The sequence below is a fragment of the Rhinatrema bivittatum genome, chromosome 2 (genome assembly GCF_901001135.1).
Source record: "Rhinatrema bivittatum chromosome 2, aRhiBiv1.1, whole genome shotgun sequence".
Lineage (NCBI taxonomy): Eukaryota > Metazoa > Chordata > Amphibia > Gymnophiona > Rhinatrematidae > Rhinatrema > Rhinatrema bivittatum.
This window is the reverse complement of record NC_042616.1, coordinates 405,856,456-405,866,528: the sequence shown is the minus strand read 5'-3', so window position 1 is coordinate 405,866,528 and position 10,073 is coordinate 405,856,456. Positions and strand designations below refer to the sequence as shown.

General features: G+C 45.0%; 1 protein-coding gene across 1 annotated transcript in view; it reads right to left on the bottom strand.

Annotated features, from left to right (window-relative positions):
* Positions 1 to 1,212: 1,212 nt before the first annotated feature.
* RAC2 (Rac family small GTPase 2) overlaps positions 1,213 to 10,073 on the bottom strand; it is a 110,047-nt gene continuing 101,186 nt past the window's right edge. The window contains exon 7 of the mRNA XM_029590058.1: positions 1,213 to 3,661. The gene's annotated coding sequence lies outside the window, so the exon portion shown is untranslated. The remainder of the gene's footprint in view (positions 3,662 to 10,073) is intronic.

The following is a 10,073-nucleotide window of genomic DNA, read 5'->3' as shown; positions in this document are numbered from 1 at the left end:
GGGGGCAGTCCATGAAGTTAGCAAGTAGCACATTTAAGACTAATCGGAGATAATTCTTTTTCACTCAATGCACAATTAAGCTCTGGAATTTGTTGCCAGAGGATGTGGTTAGTGCAGTTAGTGTAGCTGTGTTTAAAAAAGGTTTGGATAAGTCCATTAACTGCTATTAATCAAGTTTACTTAGGGAATAGCAACTGCTATTAATTGCATCAGTAGCATGGGATCTTCTTGGTGTTCGGGTAATTGCAAGGTTCTTGTGACCTGGTTTGGCCTCTGTTGGAAACAGGATGCCGGGTTTGATGGACCTTTGGTCTGACCCAGCATGGCAAGTTCTTATGTTCTTAAATCTATCTCAAGCATATTCATAGTATCCTGAAATCTGAACTACAACTCCTGCATGCAATGGTGCAAAATCAGGACTAGATCGGCTTTTCTGCATTGACCTGGGTTACGTTGTGACTCTACATATAGACGACAAAAATTCCAGGTCATTCTGAATTTATGATTGTTAATTTGATTTGGACTGGGGAGCTTCTTCTCAAAGGAGCTTTGGGCTTCAGCTGGACTGGAAATGGGTGATAGAGCCATGGCCTGTACCTTCTTTCGCAGCTGTACAGAGTCCCTGCCCCCCCCCCCCCCCCCCCCCCCCCAATTACCTCTTTGCCCTTCTATCTAGTGCAGTGATAGCACTGACGGGCCTCTGACTGAGAGGTAGAGCATGCCTCCTGCTGGAATCCTACACTAGCATGTTCCTGAGCCATCCAGCAGGTGCCCACTCTTGAGTGATGGCTTGGACTCCTTCCCCAGCAGAGGTCTTATCAATGCTGCAGTCATTGAGGAGAAGCAGTTGGGAGCTGGGCACTCAATCTGGATCCCCTGCACAGTAGCTCACAACACCGCTGCTAAATCATTGCTCTAGCCCCAGAGCTTTTCTTTTTGCTGTTTTCATGTCTCTTAGCATGCTGGGGCTTGTAGCCATGTATCATATATGGGAGTTTTAAGACTGGAACTGAACGGAAGTATCCCTAGTGTCTTGGAGTTAATTTGCAGTTCTCCATGGCATTGGATGTTGCATTTATCAGCCCAGACAACACAGAATGGATTCTCATCATGTTTCAAACAATAAAGCCATGATTACAATTTCCAATTTAATCATAATCTGAGACAATTTTGAGCAAATTCATGACTGCCATTCATTTGGATGAAACCCTGTGATTTTTTTCAAACTTTATTTTTATTACATTTTACAGATCATTAAAGAATATCTGAAAATAATTACCAAGCCAGACATGGAATCCAATTATAAAAGTAAAGCGCTTACAGATAAAAATGTTCCAGTTTTTGTGAAAGGTAGAGGCTAGAGGTGCAAGCACAAAAAGCTATACAATGAAATCTCATAAATGTAGCAATGAAACAGTTTTCTTTTCCCTTGCCTCACGAATCTTATCATAAAGATACATGTATATTACAGATAAATCTTAAGACATTGAATGCAATAACTTTATTTTCCAATCAAAGAAACACATTTAAAAATCATGATTCCCAAGCAATTTTATTTAAAAATTGCTTTGCTTGGTTATAATCATAAAATATATCCAGCTTACAGTTAAGATCAATTCTAAGTTCTACGCAACGCATGACTGAATTGTTGCATCCTCTTGCCTCGTCACAGATCAATGGCAGGTGCACTGCAGAATTCACAGATTTGTAGAACTCTGAAAGGGCCATGACCTGAATGCTTCTCCTATGCCCCTCCTCCCCCACCCCCAATCACCACCATTACCACACACACACACACATGCACGCAAACTAGACTGATATCAGCTGAATTTAAACTAGACGTGACATAGATGTGAAAGACTCTGATAACATTCTGAGGATTCCCTTCAGCCATTCATTCCCCACAATCGTTGTATTCTGCTAATTCAAACTTTAAAGATACAAATCTTTTCTAGCAAGCTCAAGTAGCTCTAGGCAAATCATTAAATACATGGACCCTCTATGGCAAACAATTTTTTTTTTTTATCAGGGTTTATTATTAGTTCCTTATCTGATTTTGTAAGTCAAAAAAAGGTTCTAAGTAAAGTAGGATCCATTTTCTTTCCAGAGTTCTCTCCTGCTGTAATTCGCTTGGACAGAAAATGCATCTCCTGCAAAAGAGGCTTTACAAAAGCAGCTTTAAATTTTGACTTTGCTGTCTGATGCATCTTGTCTTTTCAAGGAATGATCAACTTGAGTGTCCAAAATCTTTGCTAACAAAGCAGTAAACCCCTTTTCAATAAAAGCAGATAAACTGCCTTTAGCACCATCAGAGATTCCAATGTGTCTTATCTTTTTGTCACACATTCCATTCTAAAGAGTCTCATTCTATCTGGACAAAAGGGTGTTCTCCATTACTAAAGCAACAGAGAAAGCTTGAGCTACTTCTAATGGCTAATGTGCTTCTCACCTAGCACTCACCCTTCCTCACCTTCCTCACATCCCCTTCCAAATCTGTTTCCTCATTGACATTTACATTTCCTAAGGAAACTCCTTTGAACTTGTACCCTGCATGCCCTTTCTTTTAATATTCCAGCACAAGATAAATGAACGTCAGATCTACTTCAATTTTAGATGGATTTTTAAAAATATTTCTAAACGATAATTGAATTTGGAATGTACTGAATTATGAATGCATATGAAAGATGCGTGATTGGACAATAGTCAGGGTTGAAGCCGTGATGATGACTGACGCTGCTGCTCACAATTTCAACTAATTTTTGTGTTTGTTCCCTGGTGTCCAGTATATGTGCATGGATTTTTCTGTTTTAACGACTCTGTAACATTAACACCATCAGTTTCTGTTAACGTCAAATCTTTCTTAAGAGTTTCAATACAGACTAAATTCTATTACAGCTTTTTCTCCTCATCTGTTTGTAGAATCCCTATGTTTTAATGGTGGTTGTGGACATTTTTTCGATTTGTGATTTTCAAGAGCAAGAGTTTCAATACAGACTAAATTATTACAGCTTTTTCTCCCCATCAGTTTGTAGAATCCCTATGTTTTAATAGTGGTTGTGGACATTTTTTCGATTTGTGATTTTCAAGAGCAAGAGATCCAACCTTTTGTAAATTTCAGCTAATCCATGGTGCAACATGTTTCCCCATAAATGATACAGATATTGCAACAATCAGTTTGCTGCTTATGATGTACAGTAATTTGATTTAGAAAATCAATTATTCTTTCAGCCCTAGTGGCAAGAGGTCTGAAGACCACTGATGTCATGGAGTATACAACAGGAAAGGGGTGAGCTAGAACAGACGAGGAGCTCATGAAATTAACTTGTTGTATGTTCTGCTTCTTAACAGTTCTTTTGGGCTGGGGTTTATCAAGAAAAATGAAGAACCTAGAGTACAGAAGAAAAAATACCTCACAGCAACAGCCTCTTTAAAACAAAACAAAACACAAATCTATTCACTCAACATCTGTAGAAAAGAATACAAAATAATAGAACTCCGGTGAGAGCAAAGGGCAACAGTAATAAAAAGGAAGAAACAGGGCAGGAAAGTCAGGCAGGAAAGGGGTGAGAGATGGATAAACTCCTGTGGACAAAGTCATCCTTCTGGGTATCTTATTGCAAAATGCAAAGCTGGTGTTCTTGATTCTGGGAGGCAGAAATATCTAAGATAAAAAAACAAAAAAAACCCCACAACTGTTAAATCAGAACTACACATACATATATTAAATAAGTAAATAAATAAATGTATTTATTTAAAAAAATAGGGTAGACAAAGAACATTTTCTGATTGGCTACAGGCACATCCTAGACATGCGTATAACTTTTGATGAGCAAACAATCTGTATTTAGTTTTGACCTGTCAACCTCCTTCATGTAAGCAGAGATACCAAATCTCATAACATACCCTAAATGTCTCATCAGGAAGCTACCAGGATAATAACATAGAAAATAATGGCAGATAAAGACCAAAATGGCTCATCCAGTCTGCCTAGTTGAGACCCATCCGCCCTTGGCAGATGTGCGCACAAATTCCATTTCCACAAAAAGTCCCTGTGGTAACTTGAGCGGCAGCAGCTTGGAAACAGCCAGAGGAAAATGGTGGCATATGCTGGCTGATCCTTAAGTGCAGTTTATTTGCAGTTGAAACAAAGTGCAATACAAAGCAAAACAAGCAAATTAGACTGCTCACCTTGAAGTTCAGGTATTTCAAATACTGGGTATCATACCTAGCAGGTCTTGGCATATTCCTGGTTCCTGCCTGTTCTCCAGAGCTTCTCTAACCCCAGCAACTTGTGTTAGGTTGAATGGATCCTCCCTGGGCCCAGAATCCCTTGCAGGGCTGATCCTTAAGGAAGATCCCTCTAGATCTCTTTGGCCAGTCCCTTAAGGTAGTTTGAGGGAGTTTCCAGTATTCTCTCTCCCATATCTTCCCCCTCAGCTCAGCCTTGCTAGGATGAGTATCTGCCTATACAAGAGACACCTCACGACATGAAATCCATATTGGCATTCTACCTTCCTGCCATATGTTGGCTCTTGTAATTGATGGGCTGAAGGGCCAGGAACTATTTTATCACCCTCGCATTGGACTTCTTGTTCCTATTCTCTAACCTTACCTTGTCACAGGGAGCGACCGTCGCTCCCTGTGACAAGGTAAGGGCAAAGGCGATCGACTGCCATTATGGTGCCGATCGCCTTTGCCCTTACCTTGTCACAGGGAGCGACAGTCGCTCCCTGTGACAAGTTAAGGGCAAAGGCGATCGGCGCCATTTTGAAACCTCCAGCACCGGCACAGGCATGATTGAAGGGATGGCTCCTGGACCCCCCGCTAGACCACCAGGTACATCTAAAAGGTTTTTTGGGGGGTCGGGAGGGTGGGAGAAGCAAAGGGGTAATTTGAAAAGGGTCGGGGTGGATTTTTTTTTTCGGGCCATCGGTGCCTTTTTATCAGTGGTAGCCAAAATGGCGCCGATGGCCCGAGAGCGGGAGATCGCGCTGGGGACCCCCCCCCCCCCCCCCCCACTGGACCACCAGGTAATTTAACATTTTGGGGGGGTTCGGGAGGTGGGGGAGTGTAAGGAATTTGTTTTAAAAGGTCGGGGTGGGTTTAGAGGTTGTGTTGGTGTGCCGGTTTTCCCACCCTCCCCCAAATAATTCCCGTGCCCTATTTAACGATACAATATAAATGCTCCTGACGATAAATCGTGGGCATTTGTATTGTATCGTGTACTCTAACGGTTTATAACGATTTTAAAATTATCGGACGATAATTTTAATCGTTCAAAAACGATTCACATCCCTAATGTTCAGTACTACCTTTCTCATGGCTTCAACTTCCAGCTAATGTATGCCACTGAATATTTTTGACCATCCCTCTCTTGGATTAAGATGGCTCCCAAGCCAACTTCTGAAATATCAGTCTGCACCGTGAAGGGTTTGATGAAGCTGGCTTATCAGGACTAGTTCAGAGCATATTGCCTCTTTCACAGCCCTGAAGGCCTTCTCTGCTTCATCTAACCACCGGACCTTCTCTGGTGCTTTCTATACCAACAGCCTTGTAAGAGGCTCTGCCTTTTCTGAGTAATTGGGGAAATTGGGGATAAACCTTGTGTAGAATCCCATTAGGCCTAGGAACATTCTCACTTTCACTTTTGTTTGCGGGACTGGCAACCGGGTGATCACCTTGATCTTCCTGGTCTGTGGATGGACCTTGCCCTTCCCCAGGGTGTAGCCAAGATACTAGACTTCTTGCCCTCCCAGCAAGCTCTTCTTGGGGGTTAGCTGTTAGCCCTGCTTTCTTCAGAATGGTTAACAAGGCCAGAAGATGGCTTATATGTGTCTTCCAATCTGGCTTGTATACCACAAAAGTCTTCCAAGTAGGCGGCTGCGAACCCTTGATGTGGGTAGAGCAGGTAGTCGATCAATCGTTGAAATGTTGCGAGGGTATCGTGAAGTCCAAAAGGGAGAATGGTGAACTGGAAAAGTCCACCTGGCATTGAGAATGCAGTCTTCTCTTTTGCCATTAGCATGAGAGACACCTGCCAATAAACTTGGTAAGGACCAAGGTAGAAATGAACTGGGCTGATCCCAGATGCTCAAATCAATTCATCTACTCATGGTATCAGATACTTGTCAAGTTTTGAGACTTCATTGATTTTTTTAACGTCAATGTAGAACCTTATGCTTCCATCTGGTTTTGGCACAATACAATAAGTGACAAACAATCACTGTTACATTCTTCTATAACCCCGAGCTGGAGCATCACCTTCACTTTGGTCTCAAAGCATGGCACCTGGCTTCGGGAATTTGATAGAGTCATTGCCATACCACAACTTCAGGAGGCATAATGATGTCATGTTGCACCAGGTGGGTACAACCGGACAGATTCAAGAAGATCTCCTTGTTTTTCTCTACCAGTTGCTTTATGTCAGCTGTCTGTGCAGTGGACAGCTTCTCTTCGAAAGAAACCTGGTTTGTTCCACTTCAGGTCCGACCTCGGGGCCAAACTCTCCTTTCTTTACCACTCCATACTCCTGTGTACCCCACTTCTTCAGGAGGTTTACGTGGTAGATTTGAGGGTTTTTTTCATTTATCTGGTTAAGCTATTTTGGAATCCATGGGCCCTGTTTTCTCAAAAACTTCATAGGGCCCTTGCCAATGGGCTAACAACTTGCTTTCCGAGGATGTGAGGAGGACAAGGATGTGATCCCCCCAGCTGGAATATTCTATGGACTGTGGAGCAATTGAAAGCTCAGCTTGGGAGCTTTGATCCTTTTCTAGACATAGATGGGCCACCTCCCCAGACCTTTTTACCTCCACTCAGAAGTCATAGACCATGAGTTTCTGCCTGGAATTTGCTTTGTCTTTCCACATCTCCAGAGCTATGTCCAAGATTCTGCTTGGTCTCTTCCCATATAATAACTCAAAAGGGAAAAACCCTTGGTACTTCGTGGCTTGTGAATAGCACATAGGGTAGTAATGCATCTGTTAGGAGTTAGCAATCTGTTAGGGAGTTAGGAAACAGATAGGGATATTTGTGGGTGGATCCTTGGCCCGGTGGCAGATGACCACGCCCCCGGGGGGGGGAAGATCCCGAGAGGGACCACCAGTCAGGCTCAGAGTTTGGAGACAGACACACACTAGATCTTATATTAAACCATATAAGGAACCACCAGAGGTGGCAGTAGTGAGCTGGAGTGCCCGGCCGGGCCGTAGTCCCTCAGGTACTGGAACAGCAATCCCTGGATGGCTGAGCTGTTGAGAAACTGAATATAGTGAGTAGGCAGGGTATGCAGAGTTCAGGTAAGGAACCTTGATAGAACACTCACACAATGGTCTCATAGAAGCCCAGGAGCTGAAATGAATAGGCCCTCGAGGAGCAAGTACCTGGTTCCATGGAAAGCTCTGAGAGAGCGATAGTAACTCACTGATGTAGTTGGCAGTATTGACTTCCAGGCAGAAGAGAATACAGAGCAAGTGTGGGAACAAGGGCCCTTGAGGAGCGAGTACCGGTTCCAGACTGTCACCTGAAAAACAAAGGAGAGAGTGAGCCCCTGAGGAGCGGGTACCCCTAGTAAGTCCGAGGAGGCAGAGTAGCTTGGAATCCGAAGCAAGTCCATTCCATTCCTTGCTAACTCAATGTGTTAGCAAATTCTAAGACCTTATATATCCGTTGTGGGTGACGTCATTTCAGGTGGATGCCCCTGAGGTTCGCGCCATCACCGGTACTTACGTCGGGGCCGCGCTGTGTGCGCGCCCCTAGGCCTCCAGGAAACATGGCAGGTTGCAGCATCTAGCCGGTCCGGGGTCGCCGGGGAACTTCGGCAGAAGGACACCGCGGCAGCCAATCTTCCTGCGGTCGAAGATGGAGTCGCCGAAGAGGTAAGGAGGGCGGAGAGAGGGCATCGGGAACAGATGGACACAACAGTACCCCCCTTCAAACGGCGATTTCCTCTTTGGGTACCAGGCTTAGGTTTTGAAGGATGCACGAGGTGGAACTGACGAAGCATCTTTTTGTCCAGGATACTGGTCTGAGGCTCCCAAGAGTTTTCTTCTGGGCCGACACCTTCTCATTTTAGAAGGTATTCAACAGTCTCGCCTCTTTTTACGAACGTCCAGGACTTCTTCAACTTTGTATTCTAAATCGTCTTCTGCATTGATGACAGGTAGATCTTGAGTCTTGGAAGAAAATTTGCTGAGTATGTTGTAGATGTCAGCAGCGATGGATGCTGCTGGGGACGTCACTGAGATCTTCTGTGGAAGTGGCGAAGTTGGGGAACGTCCAAAGCCCACTTCAAGTTGTAACACAGTAGTGGATCTTCTAATTTGATGAGGGGACTCCTCAGGTCTTCCACTAGACATCTGAGAATGAAGTTGCCTCCTGCCCCTGAGTCCACCAGGGCAGGAGTCTGAACCGTGATCGGTCCGTAGGTCAAAGAGACTGGGAGAGAGAGCGTACGAGAGGGTGCAGTAAGGCCTAAGGATAGTCCTCCAGTAGGACTTTGGCCCGTCCGTCCTTTCGGACGAATGGAGCATGTAGAGACATTATGGCCGGGCTGACCACAGTACATGCAAAGGCCGCGCTTCTTCTGAAATCTTCTCTCCTTGGAGGTCAAGCGTCCATGACCAAGTTGCATTGGTTCATCTTTATCAGCAGCAGGGGTTACTGGAATCATCCGAGGAGCACAGACAGCACTAGCCAATTTTAAGCTGGGTGACACCTTAGGCCGGAATTCCTTCACCTTGTCCCGGAGTTGGTGATCAATCCGAGTGGCCAAGGCTATTAATTCGTCCAGCGAGTCAGGTATTTGGCGAGCGGCCAGCTCGTCCCTCAAACGGTTATACAGGCCTCTGCAAAAGTGAGTCTTGAGACATTTGGGGTCGCAGTGGAGTTCTGCAGCAAGAGTTTTGAACTCTATGGCAAATTCAGCCAATGATCCGTTGCCTTGCTTCAAATTCACTAAAGCAGAACTGGCTACAGATGTTCGAGCAGGGTCATCGAAAACGGATTTAAACAAGTCCATAAATCCTTCTATGTCCTGCAAAATGGAGTCCTTGCGTTCCCACAAGGTGGATTCCCAAGACAAGGCTCTACCATCCAGGTATGAAAGGATGTAGGTAGTCTTGGAGAGAGATGTAGGAAATAGAGATGGCTGTAAGGCAAAATGCATGCAGCACTGGTTCAAAAAGCCCCAGGTCTTCTAGATTTCTCTGGAAAAGCGGATTGGAGCTTCCAGCAGTACAGCAGTCTTTAAAGTTACCTCCTGTAACTGACCTTCTTGGTTGGAGGCTGGGCCTTGAACCTTCTGTGTGTAGCTGATGAAACGCTGAAGTAAGTTTCTCCAAGGCTTCTTGCTGCTCCGTAATGCGCTGGGCCAGGCTCGGTATGGCCTGCAAGGCATGGAGTTGTGCCAGATCCATGGAGTTAGCAGTCTGTTAGGAGTTAGCATTCTGTTAGGGAGTTAGCAAACAGATAGGGACATTTGTGGGTGGATCCTTGGGCCAGTGGCAGATGACCACGCCCCCAGGGGGGAAGTTCCCAAGAGGGACCACCGATCAGGCTCAGAGTTTGTAAACAGACACACACTAGATCTTTTATTAAACCATATAAGGAACCACCAGAGGTGGCAGTAGTGAGCTGGAGTGCCCGGCAGGACCGTAGTCCCTCAGGTACTGGAACAGCGATCCCTGGATGGCTGAGCTGTTGAGAAACTGAATATAGTGAGTAAGCATGGTATGCAGAGTTCAGGTAAGGAACCTTGATAGAACACTCACACAATGGTCTCATAGAAGCCCAGGAACTGGAATGAATAGGCCCTCGAGGAGCGAGTACCTGGTTCCAGGGAAAGCTCTGAGAGAGCGATGGTAACTCACTGATGTAGTTGGCAGTGATGGTTTCCAGGCAGAAGAGAATACAGAGCAAGTCTGGGAACAAGGGTCCTCGAGGAGCGAGTACCGGTTCCAGACTGTAACCTGAAAAACAAAGGAGAGAGCGAGGCCCCCGAAGAGCGGGTACCCCTGGTAAGTCCGAGGAGGCAGAGTAGCTTGGAATCCGAAGTGAGTCCGTTCCATTCCATT